Genomic DNA, 21,262 nt, shown 5'->3' on the forward strand with positions numbered 1-21,262 from the left:
TTCATTGGGTATCCCAAGGAAACAATGGGATATTATTTCTATCACCCTTCTGACCATAAAGTGTTTATGGCCAGAGGAGCAACCTTTTTGGAAAGGGAATTTCTTTTAGAAGGAAATTATAATGGAGAAATAGAACTTGATGATGTTCAAGAAAGTAATGAATCAACACAATATAAAGATCATGAGACCCAAGTTGAAGAACCTTTATTGGATGTTTTGAAGTTGCCAAGGAAGTTGCCATCTTCAACGGTTGAAGTTCAAGAACTAACTGAAGTTCAAGAACAGGTTAATGAACCAGTTCTAAACCAAATTGAACAACAACCAAATCCAGCACAAGGTGAAGAGGTTGTACAAGTACCTCTTAGAAGGTCTACACGAGAACGTCATGTACCAACTAGATTAAATTTATTGGTACAAGATGATGTATCAAATGAGGTTGATCATAATGATGATGACCCTAAGACCTATGAAGAGGCTATACAAAGTTCTGATTATGAGAAGTGGCAAAAGGCCATGGAATCCGAAATGGAATCTATGAAGGAAAATAAAGTATGGACTTTAGTTGAACCTTCAAAGGATATAAAACCTATAGGTTGTAAATGGGTTTTTAAGAAAAAGATTGGAGCAGACGGAAAGGTGGAGACCTATAAAGCCCGTCTTGTTACCAAGGGATATCGTCAGAAAGAAGGATTCGACTATGACGAGACTTTCTCTCCCGTGGCAATGCTCAAATCAATTCGGATTTTGCTTGTTATAACAGCATACTATGATTATGAAATATGGCAAATGGATGTGAAAACAGCTTTCCTTAATGGTGAGCTAGAAGAGGATGTGTACATGACACAACCTAAAGGTTTTACATCTCCGTCTGATCATAATAAAATTTGTAAGCTACAAAGATCCATTTATGGATTAAAGCAAGCTTCTCGAGGTTGGAATATTCGATTTGACAAGACAATTGAAAAGTTCAATTTTGTTAGATGCGAAGAAGAATCTTGTGTGTACAAAAAGGTTAGTGGGAGCACAATTATATTCTTAGTGTTGTATGTTGATGATATATTGCTCATAGGGAATGATATACCGGCATTGCAAAGTACCAAGATTTGGCTATCTGAACAGTTCTCCATGAAAGACTTGGGAGAAACAGCTTATATATTAGGAATAAAGATTAGAGATAGATCTAGGAAGCTGCTTGGACTTTCCCAGTCTTTGTACATAGATACCATCTTAAAGAGGTATAATATGGATAATTCCAAAAGAGGCTATCTACCGATAGGCACTGGAATTACTCTCAGTAGGGAGGATTGTCCTAAAACACCTGAAGAGAGAGAACACATGAGTAGGATCCCATACGCTAGTGCAGTGGGAGCTATCATGTATACCATGACATGTACACGTCCTGATGTGGCTTATGCACTTGGAGTGACTAGCCGCTATCAGGCAAATCCTGGTGAGGAACATTAGAAGGTGGTGAAGATCATTATTAAGTACTTAAGAAGGACTAAAGACCAATTCCTCATCTATGGAGATTCTGAGTTGAAACTTGAAGGTTATACTGATGCAAGTTTCTCTTCAGATAGAGATGATAGCAAATCTATTTCTGGTTATGTATTCACCTTAAATGGTGGTGCAGTGAGTTGGAAAAGTTCCAAACAAGCTACAGTAGCTGATTCAGTGACTGAAGCAGAATATATAGCAGCTAGTGAAGCTGCTAAGGAAGCTGTATGGATGAAAAAGTTCTTAACTGAACTTGGTGTGGTTCCTTCAATAGAAGGTGCGGTTCCACTGTTGTGTGACAATACTGGAGCCATTGCTCAAGCAAAAGAACCAAGATCACACCAAAAGTCCAAACACGTTCTGCGAAGGTATCACTTGATAAGAGAGATCATTGAACGTGGAGACGTCGAGATTCAAAAGGTTGATGGAAAAGAAAATGCTGCAGACCCATTCACTAAAGCTCTTGGCGCAAAGGAGTTTGACAAGCACAAGTGGAAATTGGGAATGAAGTACAAGAGCGATTGGCTCTAGTGCAAGTGGGAGATTGTTAGGGATATAGTAGATATGCCCTAGATCCAATATCACATTTGATGTTTTGAACATATTTTTATAAAATATATATGGCATTTGATATTCTTTTATCATTGTTATTAATTGCTTGATTAATTTGATAAGGTCCTTGATTAAATTTTGAGACTTGACATTGTGATGGAGATCATGATAATGAGAGTGAAGTTTCTTATAATTTAATCTAAATTTGTTCTTGATCGTAGGATTATTAATTTGGACATTAGTAATCCGATTAGATCAATATTTATGTGATCGTCTTTATGGGATAAAGATTAGTTGATCTCATTAACTAAATTACATAGATAGATGATGCACATAGAGATATGATCATTGAACCGACTCATTGGATAATTCCTAATGGTTAGAATTACCATAAACTGTCAATAGGATATTCTCTTGAAGAATGTGATGTAACCGTTTCCTTTGACCTGAGATCGTCATAGTAATTGACAAGTTATTTATTGTGCTTTGATACTATACACCTATGGCCCTAGGGCGATAGTTGAAAGGATATTTGGTATGATTAAATGCTTGTAGAATTAGTGATTGATCAAGATGGAATCTGTCAACTCTTGGTAATGAGTTTAAGCTCCATGTTGTCATGAATTATAAACGACCAAACTAAGACCTTGGCTAGGGCAATTGAATAAAAGAAGGAAAGAGTTTCTTAGGTCATTCAATGGTCGAATATATTTGACATGGACACATAGTTGGTCGCCTATTAGGATTTTACTGTTGAACCATATCCTAGGGTGATCCAGAGCTATAAGGACAGAATGAATTACTACATTATTCTTCTACTGGTTCTTGAGAGTAAATTGTATACTTCATTCTATCCGATTGTTAAGGAGTGTTGCTAGACGCCACCCTTGATTAGTATATTGATGTGATCAATTTACTACCGGTTTAGTATTGAACCTATGGGGTCGTACACTAACGAGTGTTCTGATCTTTGCTAAAGGATTTATTATTTTGTTATTTGATGATTAAATTATAGAATTTAATTAGTCAAATAAATTATTAGTCCAAATGAAATATTATTATAATCTTTGCTAGCACAGAGGATATAATTAATATTGTGAACAAATTGAAATTTTCTATTTGGAATAGAAATTGAGTTATATTGTGAACAAATTTATTTTGTATAAGATGTATATAAAATATAATATTAATAAATGGCTTGGTAAGTAATTCCAATTTGGAATTGGATTATTTCATGTGCAATTAATCCCATTTGGAATGGGATTAATATTTTGTAAATATGAAAACAACTGATTCCAATTTTGAGTTGGAACAATCATGTGACTGTTCGGCAAAACCCATTTGAATGGGATTCGAATTTTTTGTGGAAAATTATACAAAGTTTATTTTTGGAATAAATTTACTCTAAGTAAATCATTACCTCACCCAAATAGGAAAAGAGTTTATAGGTGATGCTATATAAAGGGTGATGGAGAAAATTTCCTGGCATATTATTATTCTTGAGAAGAAAAACACTTTGTGAAAGTGAGAGTGCAATACAAAGCCAAGAGAGAAAATACAATTACAAGAAAAGTGTTTCTTGTTCTTCTATCTTTGAGTTGAGATTTTTGAGAAAAATTTTAGCACAAGTTTTTCGTTCAATTTGTTCGCGGGTTTCGTTGATCAAAGAGTTGATAGCAAGGATCAGTCTTGGTGTGGATACACATAGAGTCTTCGCACTATCGAAGAATTTGAAATAAGACTTTCTTCACCAGGTACGTCTTAGATCCGATTTATTGATATGTAAATAAATTTTAAACATGAAAAGATCTGCCTAAGATTGTTATTATCTTTCGTTGCGTGTTACGAACACCTATACGCAATCCTACAGGAAATGCATTTATGACACTACATGCACTCAAATCAACCAGGTGGTCTATGTTAAAGAGTGAATGAAGTAATCATCCTCTCTTCATTATCGCTACCGCTCTGTGGATTGAAATAAGTAAGCTCACACAACTCCCTATGTTTTAAAAAACAATGCATATCTTGGTAAACCCATTCTGATATCTTAATCTGTCTCATACTAGCTTTTTGCAACTGTTAGAATAGTTATGTAAATAGTAGTAAATAACCCTAATTCCACCTGTATTAGGAGTAGAACATGTATTATATATATATCATTGTATCATTGTTAATATATGTGAATAATATCATATTTTCTCCCGTACATTCTCTCATGGTATCAGAGCAATTGTGAGAGATTTATCATTGTGCATAAATTCCAGCGATTCCGGGAAGAGAAATCAGTCAGCGGAAGCCTTTTTCCGGCAACTTTTTCAAGGATGTTTGTGCCTGCATTGTCTCTATCAGTTTTGTGCAAAATCCAACACTACCACAAGAGACACCACTGTCTGTCGACCAAACCCCAATAAAATCTCTGGCAGCAGCCTCCCCACGCGCCCCCACGCACCGGCGCATACACCAACTTCCAGTTATTTTTTTGAAAAAGTTTCTTCAAAATAGTTGGATCGTCTACCAATTCCAACCCCACCCATACTGCTTTCGTTTGATTCTTACCACTTTGAGTTTTTCCAGCGACTACACTGATTTTTCCGGCAGCTACAGTAATTTTCCAGCAAAAACAGTGTCTCCTTCATCTGTTTCAGCGAGTTTTCAATTGATTCTTTCTGTTATTTGGTGATAATTTTATAGACCTCACTTCAATCCAACGATGTCTTTGGGAGACAATGCTTTCGGGTCTAAAACTCCAGGCTTTGGCAGTTCCGATGTTATGATTACCTCAGAAACTTTAATAGAAAGTTCAAACTACTTAGCTTGGGCTTCGTTTGTCGAGTTGTGGTGTAAAGGTCAAGGTGTTCAAGAACATTTAATCACGAAGTCTAGCGAAGAAGATGAAAAGGCCAAAGCACTTTGGGAGATCGATGCTCAATTATGTAGTATTCTGTGGCGATCTATTGATTCCAAGTTGATGCCCTTGTTTCGTCCATTCCAGACATGTTATTTGGTTTGGAAAAAGGCTCGCACTTTATACACTAATGACATATCTCATTTCTATGATGTGATATCTCGGATGACAAAATTAAAGAAACATGAATTAGATATGTCTACTTACTTGGGACAAGTACAGACAGTCATGAAGGAATTTGAGAAGTTGATGCCAGTTTAAGCTGGTGTTGAAAAGCAGCAAGAGCAGCGACAAAAATATGTTTCTAGTTCTTACTCTTGCGGGACTTCCTAATGATCTTGACTCAGTACGCGATCAAATTTTGGCTAGTCCGACTATCCCCATAGTTGATAATTATTCTCTTGATTACTTCGCCTTGATGTAGCACCAAGTCACCCAGTGATCTCATCACAAACACTTGACTCGTGTGTTCTCGCATCCCATACAGTGGACAATCGGGCATCTCATACTATGGAGAATAGACAAGGAGGTCATTTGGAAGATCTAGACCCAAGTGCTCTTACTGTCATAAACTTGGACACACTGGTAACGTGTGCTATTCTTTACATGGTCGCCCATCCAAAAATTCTTATGTTGCTCAGACCGAGACTACAGGTAACCAGGGATTTTCTTTATCAAAAGGGGAATATATTGAGTTCCTTCAGTATCGAGCAAGTAAGCAAACATCTCCACAAGTAGCCTCTGTTGCTCATACCAATACTTCTGTTACTGGTAATTCTTTTGTTTGTATTTCTTAGTCTAGTACTCTTGGACCATGGGTCGTGGACTCAGGCGCCTCTGATCATATCTCTTGTAATAAATCCCTTTTGTCAAATATTGTGTATTCACAGTCTCTTCCCATTGTTACTTTAGCCAATGTGTTTCAAACTAAAGCAAAAGGAGTTGGACAAGCTAATCCCCTACCCTCTTTCACTCTAGATTCCGTTCTTTATATCCCTGGATGTACTTTTATTCTTGCATCTGTTAGTCGTTTGACTCGTGCCCTCCATTGTGGTATATATTTTATTGATGATTCTTTTATTATGCAGGACCGCAATACGCGATAGACGATTGGAACAAGGCTTGAATGAGAAGGCCTTTACTACCTTAACTTACTCAATTCCTCCAAGGCATGTCTAGTTACAGATCCTCCAGACCTAATTTACAGACGTTTAGGACATCCAAGTTTATCCAAGCTTCAGAAGAAGGTGCGTAGTTTGTCTAGTTTATCTACATTAGATTGTGAGTCGTGTCAGCTTAGGTAACATACCTGAGCCTCCTTTTCTCATAGTATTGAGAGTTATGTAGAGTCTGTTTTTTCTTTAGTTCATTCTGATATATGGGGCCCTAGTAGAGTCTGTTCAACCTTGGAATTTCATTATTTTGTTAGTTTCGTTGATGATTATTCAAGATGTACTTGGCTTTTCTTAACGAAAGATCGTTCTGCATTGCTTTCTATATTCCAGAATTTTTGTGCTGAAATCAAAAATCAATTTTGTGTTTCTATTCGCACTTTTCGCAGTGATAATGCCTAAGAATATTTATCCTCTCAATTTCAGCAGTTTATGACTTCTCAAGGAATTATTCATTAGACCTCTTGTCCTTATACTCCTCAGCAAAATGGGGTTGCAGAGAGAAAGAATAGGAACCTCATTGAGACTGCTCGCATACTTCTCATTGAATCTTGTTCCGTTGCGTTTTTAGGGCAATGCAGTTCTCACAGCTTGTTATTTGGTTAATGGGATGCCTTTATCTCCCAATCAGAATCAGATTCCGTATTCAGTATTGTCTGTTCAACCTTGGAATTTCATTATTTTGTTAGTTTCGTTGATGATTATTCAAGATGTACTTGGCTTTTCTTAACGAAAGATCGTTCTGCATTGCTTTCTATATTCCAGAATTTTTGTGCTGAAATCAAAAATCAATTTTGTGTTTCTATTCGCACTTTTCGCAGTGATAATGCCTAAGAATATTTATCCTCTCAATTTCAGCAGTTTATGACTTCTCAAGGAATTATTCATTAGACCTCTTGTCCTTATACTCCTCAGCAAAATGGGGTTGCAGAGAGAAAGAATAGGAAACTCATTGAGACTGCTCGCATACTTCTCATTGAATCTTGTTCCGTTGCCGTTTTAGGGCGATGCAGTTCTCACAAATTGTTATTTGGTTAATGGGATGCCTTTATCTCCCAATCAGAATCAGATTCCGTATTCAGTATTGTTTCCCCAGTCACCTTATACTCTCTTCCCCCTTGTGTTTTTGGGAGCACTTGTTTCGTTCATAACTTAGCCCCTGGGAAAGATAAGTTAGCTCCTCGTGTTCTCAAGCATATTTTCCTTGGTTATTCTCGTGTTCAGAAGGGATATCGTTGTTACTCACCTGATCTTACTACTTTTATGTCAGTTGATGTCACATTTTTTGAGTTTAAGCCTTTGTTTACTTCTTCTGACCACTTCAATATATCTGAGGTCTTACCTATACCGACCTTTGAAAAGTTTACTATCGCTCCTCCTTCACCTTCCGCCACAGAAGTCTTACACATTCCAACCGTTGGGGAGTCTAGTGTGGCTCCTCCTAGAGCCCCAGCCACAGGAACACGACTCTTGACTTATCATCGCCATCCGCGCCCAGCATCAGGCCCAACCGATTCACGTCCTGCACCTGACCCCGCTCCTATTGCGGACTTGTCTCTTCCTAGTACACTGATTGTATTTTCGGAAAGGTATATGAACCACACTTAATCCTAATTCCCATTATGTCAGTTTAAATTATCATCGTCTGTCATCACCCTATTATGCTTTTATATCTTCTTTGTCCTCTGTTTCTATCCCTAAGTCTACAAATGAAGCATTGTCTCATCCAGGATGGCGACAGGCTATGATTGACGAGATGTCTGCTTTACATATGAGTGGTACTTGGGATCTCAATCCTCTTCCTTCAGGTAAATCTACTGTTAGTTGTCGTTGGGTGTATGCAGTCAAGGTTGGTCCGGATAGCAAGGTTGATCGTCTTAAGGCTCGTCTTGTTGCCAAGGAATATACTCAAATATTTGGGCTCAATTATAGTGATACCTTCTCTCCCGTGGCTAAGATAGCATCAGTCCGTCTTTTTCTATCCATGGCTGATGTTTGCCATTGGCGTCTCTATCAGCTGGACATTAAGAATGCTTTTTTACACGGTGACCTTGAGGATGAAGTTTATATGGAGCAACCACCTAGGTTTGTTGCTCAAGGGGAGTCTCGTGGCCTTGTATGTCGCTTGTGCCGATCACTTTATGGTCTAAAGGAGTCTCCTCGAGCCTGGTTTGATAAGTTCAACACAGTTATCCAGGAGTTTGGCATGACTCGGAGTGAAGCTGATCACTCTGTATTTTATCGGCATTCTGCTTCGAGTCTCTGCATTTATCTGGTAGTATATGTTGACGACATTATTATTACCGGCAATGACCAGGATGGTATTACTAGTTGAAGCAACATCTCTTTCAACATTTTCAGACTAAGGATCTAGGCAAACTAAAGTATTTTCTGGGTATTGAGGTCGCTCAGTCTAGCTCAGGTATTGTGATCTCACAACAGAAGTATGCCTTAGGTATTCTTGAGGAGACATGAATGACAGGTTGTAGACCTGTTGACACTCCGATGCATCCGAATTCTAAACTTCTGCCAGGACAGGGGATCTTCTTAGCGATACTACAAGATATAGGCGAGTGGTTGGTAAATTAAATTACCTTACAGTTACAAGACCTAACATTTTCTTTCCTGGGAGTGTTGTGAGTCAGTTTATGAATTGTGAGTAAGTTTATGAATTCTTCATCTGATAGTCATTGGGATGCAGTTATCCACATTCTTCGATATATAAAATCAGCTCCAGGCAAAGGTTTATTATTTGATGATCGAGGCCATGAGCTGATCGTTGGATACTCAGATGCTGATTGGGCAGGATCACCTTCTGATAGATATTTTACGTCTGGATATTGTGTCTAAGTAGGAGGAAATTTGGTGTCTTGGAAGAGCAAGAAACAGAATGTGGTTGCTCGGTCTAGTGCAGAAGCAGAATATCGAGCAATGGCTATGGCGATATGTGAGCTAATTTGGATCAAACAGTTGCTCAAGGAGTTGACATTTGGTGAGATTAGTCAGATGGGACTTGTGTGTGATAATCAAGCTACTCTTCATATTGCATCAAATTCAGTGTTCCATGAGAGAACTAAACACATTGAGATTGACTGTCACTTTGTCAGAGAAAAGATACTCTCGGGAGATATATATTGCTACAAAATTTGTGAAGTCGAATGATCAGCTTGCAGATATTTCACCAAGTCCCTCACTGGTCCTCGTATTAACTACATATGTAACAAGCTCACTACATATGATTTATATGCACCAGCTTGAAGGGAGTGTTAGAATAGTTATGTAAATAGTAGTAAATAATCCTAATCATATGTATTAGGAGTAGGACATGTATTATATATATATATATATGGCTCATTGTATTATTGTTAACATATGTGAATAATATCATATTTTCTCTTGTGCATACAACGATCAGACAAAAGTACTTCCTTTTATATTAGTCGAAACATCTGTTGTTTTCGACTTCAAAACTCAGCCGACAATGACCAAATGTGGGTAAAGTTCAAAACTTAAACTTAAACTACGTGAGACTATGTGATATGTCAAACATGTCTATAGACCAAATGTGGGAAATCTCAGAACATATAAAATATTACCTCTGCTCTTTCGCGAGGATCAGTCAGCTTTGGTATGTACTTTAGAGCTTCACCTTTCTCATCTGCATCAACACATGCCTCGACAAATGGGCGGTAACCAAGAAGAGAAAAAAGAGGAGAAAAGGGGATGACTATAAGATTTCCATTACCCTTTATTAGCATGTAATATATGGTCACAAAGGACTACTTGGAATGCTATCTACAAAAATGTCCACGGTGCCCCTTCCACTGGCAGTCACAAGAAGCAGAAATACATTTCACATGGCTACAAGAGAAGAGAGCTAGTTCAACATGGCTACAACAAACTTAGTTTAACCAGAAACATGATAAAGCATACCAAGCAATTCAAGAGGAAGTGTAGCTAACTGTCCCTCTAGAGTGAAGGCGATTACAGAAATTAACTTCTTCAGCGTCAAGAACTAAGCTAGCCAAGCCTGTAGCTATTACATTAGGTATGGTCATGGAGGGTACTCTAGAGCTGAGGATCTTCCGGAAACAACCTCTCTACCGTCGTAAGGTAGGGGCAAGGTCTGCGTACACTTTACCCTCCCCAGACCCATTTGTGGGATTTCACTAGGTTTGAGTTTGTTGTTGTTATGGTCATGGAGGCCACTGCCATAAAGGAGGGGTTAGTACTTAGAAAGAAAAAAAAATTGAAGATATCAAAAAGAGCAGCAGTACATACAGCAGTCATGTAAGGACAAGCCATCTCTGCAGATGCCTTATGGTATATAGTGAACCTCTATTAATGTGTAGGGCACAATTGCAGAAACTCCCAGATCAGGTGTCACAACGTACATATGACATTTTCCAATTCAAGTGTTAACTTTCAACCTAATTTCCTGCTCCTTGAAATGTAAAACCATTGTAAACCTATTTGAATTAAACTATCAATTTCCTAAATACAATTGATCACAACAGTAAAGAAAAGATAAGTTAAAATTAATAATATCCGGATTATAATACAAATACCACAGTGAAAATACAACAACAACAACCCAGCAAAATTACATTAATGAGGTCTGGGAGGGTAGTGTGTATGTAGACCTTGGGTAGAGAGGCTGTTTCCGAAAGACCCTCGGCTCAAGAAAGCAAAAAGACAAAAATGAGACAATATTAGTATCAACAAAGAAATCATATGAAAACAGGAACAACATAAACTTTAGAAGAAAGATGCAAAGCAAAAGCGATAGCTAGTAAATAATTCCTGCGCTGAAAAGTGAAATAGCAAGACACAACAACAAATACCACAGTGAAAATGCATATAGAAATATTTCATTGAAAGAATAGGGAAAGTCAGAGATCCCTTCTTGTTAAGCTACTATCCTTGGCTGCTAAAACATGGGAAGAAAAGGATAGACTTTAGCCGGTGGTTCTCACTTAATGAGACTTGGAAGGATGTATATCATCTTCTGATCTATTGCGAAGTCACCTCTAAACTCAGGTATTTATGTAGAATTCCAGAGCCACCATTCTGGCACCTTGACATAAACTAGTTGTAAGTTCTACAAATTTATGCAGAAAAACTCATCCCTCAAATAGAAATTTATGGGAAGAAAGCATTAAAGATAAACCTCGGGAAGTCATGATACACCCCATCTAAGAAAAGTAGGGATCAAATTGAGTACATAAGAGATGAGGCACATATATAATGGATAATATAAAAGATAAGAATGTTATTTGACTCGTTGTAGTAACCATTCTGAAACTATCATCTAATTTTAGCATTGCATGTTTTGATTGCAGTTAGCGCACTTGACAACTATAATAGAAAAGGGCTTTTCTCGTTGATTTAGAAATTTTATCAGGAGCCTACATATAAATCATAATGCACACTCAGCATCACTCTCAGCAGAAGATAATGGACCATCAACTCAAGACAATAAGCAGGAAGTGAAATGGAAAAGCTAGAGCAAACAAAAGAAATAAATGAAGAGAGCTCCAATGAAATTAATGACTTGATAACTAAGACGGAAGGCAAAGGCACCTTAACAATTTTGCATGCTCTTCAGCAGCTTTTGATTCAAAAAAATATTCCTTTGTTTCGGCAAAAAGGTGCTGGGACTTCTCAATGAGTTTTATTCTTGGACCATGAAGTGGAGATCCTTTGCTATCCATTGGATTCTTAGACAATTCCCATGATTCTTTCCATAATAGGAAAGCTACATCCTACAAGATTGAAACTTTGTCATATAAATAAAGTTGAATAGAGGGAAAAGTGGAGAAGCACCATGAACTGTAAAATATTAGCATTTAGCAGCAAATTTTTCATGTCTTGCAAATTAAGCTAAAAACAAAATCTTACAGAAGGACTACAGAGCGATTACGACAGGCTTCCAAAAGTAGGATCAGATTCACATCAACACACAATGTAGTTCTATCCCAGAAGGCAAATTGAAATATTGTTAGTTCCAAAAATATTCTTTTACCAAATTCTATCTACTTACAAATATAAACGGAGGGATAAGAGCGACAATATGTGCTAAAGAACATAAGATGACATGCTTGACATCAAAATTATTTCCTTCTATTTATTAATGAAACAGTACAAGGAAAACTATAATAAGGGAGAAATCCAAAAAAGATCAACAGATAAAAAAACTAATCCTTTCATTTGCACAAAACTTCTAATCGAACAGCAAAACAGTCACATAAACAGGCATTCAATATCACTAGGATGATATTCAATATGGATACAAAATTCTACATTTCTAAGTATAAGTTGGAGTCTCACACAAACCAACCTGAAGTTGTCCAGTAGATAGGAAAAAGTCCTTCAGAAATTCGTGCTTGAAATGCCTTGAGATTGGAAAAAGAAACAAAATTCAGCAGGCTAAACAAACTGCTCTTGAAGTGATTAAGAAATTAAAAGTTTCCATACTGTGCATAATTAACAAACAAATCACGAGCTAGAGGTCTCTCCTGTATTGTCCCGAAGAACTCCAAAGCTGGTCTCTGGAAAGCAAAAGCACGAGGTTATTAATAACGATTGATAACAACTGAACTAACTAGGCATTTTTAGAAAAAACAAAGTTCAGGTATATATTTCACAAGAAAGTCCACTTGAGACATCTTTATATACCTTCTGCCAGATATGGAAGAGGACAAGATAAACCAGATCAGTATCACCACTTTCAGTAGCCTTCATCAGAGCAGTATCTTCTTCTCCAATGCTTAGCAATAGAGGAACCTAAGGAATAGCATAGTACACCATAAGCTAACTTAAGCTAACCATGTTGTAGAAATCCAATTAACAGATAAAAGCCAGCCAAGAACAAAGAAGTCTTCCTCAGATGACAACTTTTGTAATTGGGGGGGAAGGAAGTACTAGGCTCCACCAGAAGGAAGAGGATATTAGCGGGAACACAAAGAGCATCAAAAAAATTTAAAGAACCTGCTTAGATGAACGTGGCTCATGCTCAACAAGCATGGCAGCTAACTTTCGACGACCATTCTTATCCGCATGAGCAGCAACTGCAGCATAAGAGATCCCCTTGCATATTTTCAGCTGACATACCAAAAATTTACATGAGAGTTTGCACTACAATAATGAATGTTGGACATCTTGTTCAAAACACAAACCTTATCAAGTAACATTTCTAGAAGAGTGGCATCAGGGATTGCCGCCGATGCTGTGATCTTTGTACATGTCCAGTGCATGACTACAACTTCCTATACACAAAGTACAAACAGAATAATATAAACTAACATTTTGAATAAGGAGAACAATATAAGCTAACATGTAAAAGCATCAGGATCAATCTGGATACATCAACTCTTCACCCTTTGACTTTTGGAAGTTAACTTTGAGTCAGTCTTTTTTATTCAAAGCTACAAAGTCTGGGGAAAATGCCTCTTAAAATTCAATAAAATTGAGGGAAGGCAGTGTATTGGGAAAAAACTGAATTTACATTGTAGGTGACGTGGCATGACACGTGGACTGATCAAACGGTCAAAACACAATAAATAGCCAAGAGGCACGGGCGACAACAGATAAGGGAAAAAGAAAGCAATATAGGTGCGGACCATTACTAAAATAGGTACGAGTCTCGTACCTATCCAAGTCATTTAAAGACCAAAGATCGGAAGAAGTTGAAGATACGAATCTGATGACGTAAAAGAGTCTAAATACAGCATTGAATACCAAATACGTTAGAATATTTAATTTAAAAAGAAATGATTGTGTAACGTTTCTTTTAATGTCATTTATTGCTCATAATTGCCTCATTAAGACAAAGGCATTACATCTTCTCCTAGAATTAGCTATAAAAGGAGAAGAACTCACCATCTGTAAGGATACGAAAAACTATTGGAATCTTACTGAAATACAAAACTATTTACTGCTTTACCATCATTCACAAAAATATTTTATTTTCGTCTCCTGATTATTAGTAACCCTAATTTCTTTTTAGCTTTGATCAAAGACTCAAATTTTTGGTTAAACAAATTAGTTCCGTTACCGGGAATCTGATAATCTTTTCTTTTAAGCTATATCTTGTCCATTGTTATCACCATGTCAAACAACAACACCGACAATAACAATAATAACACACTGGGAAACCATGAAAATCAAATTCATCAAAATCAAGGTGACGTGGTTCCCTCCCCTCCAGATTCACCATGTCAATCTCATGAAGGCACTCCTGTTACTGAATCCCGTGTTGATCAACAAGAACAATCTGAACACTTTGAAGGAGGTACAAATGAAGCTTTACAAAAGCTAATTGATGCTCAGGTCGGCAAAGCTCTTCAGGCTCTAGTTAGTCGATTGCATGCTGCACCACCTACACCAACTCCTAATATTAATACATTGGAGAATCCCCGTTCTGGTCTTGTTAATTCTGGAAATGGAGCAACCACCAGTGAACCACAGGAAGGGGGACCAGGTAATTCAAATAATTCATATTTGCAAAATTTAGTACTAATATTGCAGAAACAGATTAAGGAGCAAAATGAGCGTATTGAGCAAATCCCTGGAGTTCCGCCTGTAATAAAAGGAGTAGACATGGACAAATACTCACAACAACCTTGGAAGCCAAGTGCTGCTCCCCTTCCAATTCCGAAAAAGTTCAAAATGCCTGACATCCCGAAATATGATGGTACTACAGACCCTTGTGACCACGTGACTGCATTTACAACAGGCGTGAAAGGCAACGACTTAACCAAACGAGAAATTGAATCAGTAGTGGTCAAGAAATTTGGAGAAACACTCACCAAGGGTGCATTAACCTGGTATTCTCTTTTATCTAAAAATTCTATAAATTCTTTTGCTGAGCTTGCAGATTCTTTTATTAAAGCACATTCGGGAGCACAAAAGGTTGAAAAAAGAATGGAAGATATTTTCAAAATCAAACAAGGGGATTCGGAGTTGCTTAGAGATTTTGTTGATAGATTCCAGCGTGAAAAAATGACTCTACCCCGTGTGCCTGACAACTGGGTTGCAATAGCCTTTGCAAGTAATTTAAACGACAAAAGTTCTGAAGCCACGAGACGACTCAAAGAAAGCCTTCGAGAATTTCCTGCAACCACGTGGAATGATGTTTACAACATGTATAGTACGAAGCTGCGAATTGAAGAAGATACCGTACCTAAGTTTCATCATAAAAAAGGGGTGGTCCCCTGTTACAACCCATATCCACATGTGTTTGTTCATGCCATATATTAGTTAACATAAATCCAAGAAGGAATTATCTTTGAGATGATAAGAAGTCAATCCTATTGGTCTTAAGTGATACAAGAGTGTATAAGGGTGATTAACCAGTATTAGAAGTTAAACGAATCAAGGATGTTGTAACTCGTATTTTCAGGTAATCTAGTGGTGCTTAATACACTCAAGAGGTAATTTATTAAGGTATTTTAATCATATAATATCCGTATCATAAGTCTTGAAGTCAAACGAGTTATGAAACAAAAGTCGACAAAAGTTGTCGCAACTTATGTTCATAATTTTACTTAAACATTAGGTCAAATGTTTCTAATCTTTTCTCATAATTTACAAGGAATTACGGTGTGTTCTACTAACAAAATTAAAGATCTATGAGTCTAGTTTCCAACGCATTAAACCGTTCATTGATACAATCTTGGAGTAGAGAGATATTCACGTTTTTGCGAGACTGCGCCAAACACCTCTCTATGGGGCCCACTAAGGCGGTTTAAGATATTTGGACCTATATAGGATGCCTCCAACCTGTTTTAAGTCATTTATTCTCACTATTTTCAGACCTTAGAACTCTAGGAACATCCTCTCAAGGTTCTCTCAAGATTCAAGACCCAAAAAAGGGCAAACAACACAAATCAAGTGTCGGGAATTCCGTGGCGCTCGTAAGTCTCTTGTTCTTCTTGTTGTTGCTCATTTTTGTGTCATTCCAGCTCGTGTGGGAGGTTATTTTAAAGGGTTTATGTTCTGTAAATACTCCCTCATGTTCTTAATATCAATCCTAGGTGATTTCAAGCCTTCTAAAGTGATTCTAGTGCCAAAAAACACTAATTGATCGCTTGTTTCGCTTTTTTGTTGTTGTGGCAGCATTGAGGGATATTTTATGGAAATTTAAGGTCAAATTGGAGTTTTTATTTCTGTATAAAGGTAAGGAACCTCTTACTCTATATGTATTTAAGATTATCCAAGTTGCGGATAAACCATTGAAGCTAGAACTTGTGAGATATATATCGAAAGGCTTGGTAGTAATGTTATTGTTTTGTGGACTGTTTTGCGTTGTTGTTGGGCTGCGTATTTTACTACTATCTTGTGGAGTTTTGGAGGAGTAAGGGTGTGGAGAAACACCATATATATGTAGGGTTATGGGCTGATAGTTATTCGTAACATTTCCAGGTTGTTTGACACGACTACGGTGGTCGTCGTATGTATGGAGTGATTAGGTTGTGTGTGGACTATTTTGGGATGCTCAATATGTTTATTATTGTTGTTGTTTGGGCTGTTTGGTGACTGTTTTGAATGATGTGAGGTCATATATATAGGGGAGGTGCTGTCCGTTTCATCGTAAAATAGGTTGTGGTCGATACATAATAGTTATGATGCTTAAATGATAACGATAGTATCGTTTCTCTTATTGTAGACTAAGGAGTTTTGACAATTGCATAGCTTGAGATTGTGGCAGTATATACAAGGTATGTGAGGCTATCCCTTTCCTTCTTTTGCACGACTCCGATTGTACATAATGTAATGAACGAGCTTCTAAGATACTCTACTCTTAGAAGCCAGCAGTACTTACATTGTTTTCCCTCTTATGGAATGATTGATGTTAATGTTGCTTCTCTTATTCTTATGTTATCAATGTTGTTGGTACTTTCTGATTCTTATAAGGTTCATAGTGAAGAGTTAGTCCTAATAACGTGTATAGAGGATACCGACCTTACGTCACTCCGAAAGGTTTAGAATGTGATTCCATGAGTCGAGCATGCATTATATATATGTATCTATTTTACTCTACCGAGCCACGCTATAGTTGGCCGGGTATGACACCTCTTGTGCAACCACTGATCAGTTGGGTTTTACCAAGCTCCACGTGGCCGGGTACGATTCTACCGAGCCTTATGATGGTCGGGTACGTTTTTTTTACCGAGCCTATTATGGCCGGGTACGATATGATGATGATGATGCCCACAGAGGCGAATGCTTTAAAGGTTTATGTATTTATACATATGTATCATGCATTTTATGTAAGTAGCCCTCAGAGGTACTAAGATGTTACAGGTTGTATATTCTCTATCCTTGCTTACATTACTGATCGTATTTATGGTTCCTTGCCTTACATACTCAGTACTTTATTCGTACTGACGTCCTTTTATTTGTGGAAGCTGCATGTCGTGCTGCAGGTCCTGATAGACAGGCAGGTGCAGCTCCCCCACCACAGTAGACTGTCCAGTTCAGCGGTGATTGGCGAGATCCCTTCTCCGGACTTGCCTTGGTCTTGGTATGCAATTTTTGTTATAGACATTATGGGTATGTCGGGGCCCTGTTCCGGCTATGTTGCAACACTTATGTTCTTTTAGAGGCTCATAGACAGGTGTCGGCTCATGTATAGTTTTGTATGCCTTGTCGGCTAGTTTTTGTTGTATAGTCTTTCATAGTAGCGTGGTAGCTCATACCTTATATGTAGTTTCTTGATTGTCTGGTCATCCCCTGCTATGTATGTTCATGCCGTCATATTTTATTGCTGGTTGTCCATGATCTAGGTCTACCATTTATATTGATCTCGTCAGCCCTAAAAGATAATAATGTAGGTTAGATGAAATGTACGTTGGTGCTCGGCAAGTGTGGTCAGGTGCTAGTCATGACCCTTCAGTTTGAGTCGTGACAAACTTGGTATCAGAGCAAGTCTGTCCTAGGGGTTGTCTATGAGCCGTGTCTAGTAGAGTCTTGATTATGGATGTGTAGCGCGCCACATTTATAATCAGGAGGCTACATGACATCTAGGGTTGTTACCTTCTTCCTGAATCTAGATCGTGCGTAGAGTTGAGTCGTAAGTGTTCGTCTCTAATATTCACCTTGTTTTTTTTAGTGATGCCTTCGACTAGGAAGCAAACGATTAGTAGATGGCTTGATACAGCAGCGGGAGAGGGTACCAGTCAGGTGCCCCAAGTCAGAGCAGGACAAAGTGAGGCTCAAAGTGAGATGCCCTCTCATACCTCATCTACTCCATCTCCTCCAGAGGATATTAGAAGGCACCCAGCGCCTTCAGTTCCTCCGTCTGGCACTCCAGACCAGGATATGCAGAGTGCTTTGCAGTTATTGACTAGCTTGGTAGCTGCTCAGGCTCAGAGGCAGAATACAGGTGCTGCTGAGAAACCAGTTAGTACAAGAGTTCGTGATTTTATTAATTTAGACCCTCCAGTGTTTACCGGATCAGACCCCAAGGAGGACCCACAGACTTTTATTGACCAGGTTCATCGTACACTTCGGGTTATGCATGTTAGTGATATAGAGGCAGTAGAGTTGGCTTCTTATCGGCTACGGGATTTAGCGGTTCTCTGGTATGATAGTTGGGAGAGATCCAGGGGTCCGAACCCTCCTCCAGCTGTGTGGAAGGAATTTTCTGAGGCCTTTCTTCGTCACTACTTGCCAGTTGAGATACGACGAGCTAGAGCTAATAAGTTCTTGAACCTTAGACAAGGTAATATGAGTGTGCGAGAGTACAGTATGCAGTTTGATTCTTTGGCAAGGTATGCTCCCCATATGGTGGACGAGATGAGTGATAGGGTGCATATGTTCGTGAATGGGTTGGGACCACATCTGATAAATGAGTGTACGACAACCTCCTTGGTGGAGGGCATGGATATTTCCCGTATTCAAGCTTATGCCCAGACCCTAGAGGATCGTAAGCGCCAGCAGAGGGCAGTTAGGGAGCAGGATAAAGGCCAGCATAAGAGGGCGAGATTTGTAGGGTATTCTGATGACTTCAGAGGCCGCATCAGGCCACAGTTTTTGAGGAGTTCGACGCCACATGTAGCTAGTGCTCCTCCACAGTTTCAGAGGCCTCGATATGATCTATCCTATTCTGGTCCAGGTCAGAGTTCGCAGGCATCTCGGCTTGCAACATCACAGGGATACTAGTCAGATGAGACCCCCAACACCACATTGTGATCAGTGCGGCAAGGCCCACTTTAGACTGTGTCGTCGAGGTTCTGATGCATGCTATTCGTGCGGGCAGCCTGGCCATATGATGCGGGATTGTCCTAATAGAGGAGGTGATGGTATGGCTCAGCCGACTGGATCTGTTTCTAGTTCTTCCTCATCAGTTCGACCTCCAGCACGGGGTTTTCAGCAGTCGACAGGTCGTGGTAGGGGTAGAGGTGCAGTGGCGAGTTCGAGTGGTGCTTAAAATCGAACCTATGCTCTAGTAGGTCGACAGGATCTCGAGTCATCTCCATATGTTGTTACAGGTATTATATCTGTGTTTTCTTATGATGTATATGCGCTGATTGATCCGGGATCTACATTATCATATGTTACACCCTTTGTGGCTAATAAGTTTGGCATTGAACCTGAATTGATAAGTAAACCCCTCGCGGTATCTACTCCGATAGGAGATTCTGTGATTGCTAGATGGGTATATAGAGGTTGCACTGTGATGATTTGTAGTCGTCAAACCTCGGCAAATTTATTTGAGTTAGAAATGGTTGATTTTGATGTGATAATGGGAATGGACTGGTTGGCCTCATGCTATGCAAATGTTGACTGTCGTACGAAGATGGTTAGGTTCCAATTTCCGGGTGAACCCATCATTGAATGGAAAGGGAACATTGCTACACCGAAAGGTAGGTTTATTTCCTATCTTAAGGCAAGGAAAATGATCTCAAAAGGTTACATTTATCATCTCGTTCACGTTAGGGATGCAGAGGCGAAACCGCCTACTTTACAATCAATCCCTGTGGTCAACGAATTCCCAGATGTTTTCCCAGATGAACTCCCAGGCCTTCCTCCTGAAAGGGAGATTAAGTTTAGCATTGATGTGTTGCCTGACACTCAACCGATCTCTATTCCTCCATACAGAATGGCCCCGACAGAGTTGCGAGAGTTGAAGGTGCAGTTGAAGGACTTGCTGGATAAGGGCTTTATTAGGCCTAGCACTTCACCTTGGGGTGCACCAGTCCTATTCGTGCGGAAGAAAGACGGGTCATTACGGATGTGTATCGACTATCGACAGTTGAATAAGTCTACTATAAAGAACAAGTATCCACTTCCAAGAATTGATGACCTGTTTGACCAATTCCAGGGTTCCAAGTATTTCTCTAAGATTGATTTACGTTCAGGGTATCATCAGGTGAGGGTTAGGGAGAAGGATATTCCAAAGACGGCCTTCCGGACAAGATATGGGCACTTTGAGTTCTTGGTGATGTCGTTCGGGCTAACAAATGCCCCAACAACTTTTATGGATCTCATGAATACTATATTTAGGCCCTATCTTGATGTGTTTGTGATTGTATTCATTGATGACATTCTAGTGTATTCTCGTTCGGAGGAGGAACATGCGGGCCACTTGCAGATAGTATTACAGACGCTTCAGGATCGTAAGTTATATGCTAAGCTCTCCAAATGTGAATTCTGGCTGAACTCAGTAGCATTCCTTGGCCATGTGATATCTGATGAGGGTATTAGTGTCGACACTCAGAAGATCGATGCAGTAAAGAATTGGCCGAGACCTACAACACCATCAGAAGTCCGCAGCTTCCTAGGGCTAGCAGGATATTATAGGCGATTTGTAGAAGGATTTTCCTCTATATCATCACCATTGACTAAGTTAACACAAAAAGCTACCAAATTCCAGTGGTCTGACACTTGTGAACGTAGTTTTCAGGAGCTGAAGAATCGATTGACATCTGCACCAGTGCTCACTCTTCCTGAAGGAACAGAAGGTTATGTGGTATATTGTGATGCCTCAGGTATAGGTTTGGGGTGCGTATTGATGCAGCGTGGGAATGTGATTGCTTATGCATCAAGACAATTGAAGAAGCATGAAAAGAATTATCCAACCCATGATTTGGAATTGGCTGCAGTAATATATGCTTTGAAGATATGG

The 21,262-nt window shown here is 38.8% G+C and overlaps 1 pseudogene; it reads right to left on the minus strand.

The window, feature by feature from the left end:
• LOC107773980 (protein VACUOLELESS1-like) overlaps positions 1–21,262 on the minus strand; it is a 78,591-nt pseudogene that overhangs the window by 5,782 nt on the left and 51,547 nt on the right.

The sequence above is a fragment of the Nicotiana tabacum genome, chromosome 10, assembly GCF_000715075.1.
Source record: "Nicotiana tabacum cultivar K326 chromosome 10, ASM71507v2, whole genome shotgun sequence".
Lineage (NCBI taxonomy): Eukaryota > Viridiplantae > Streptophyta > Magnoliopsida > Solanales > Solanaceae > Nicotiana > Nicotiana tabacum.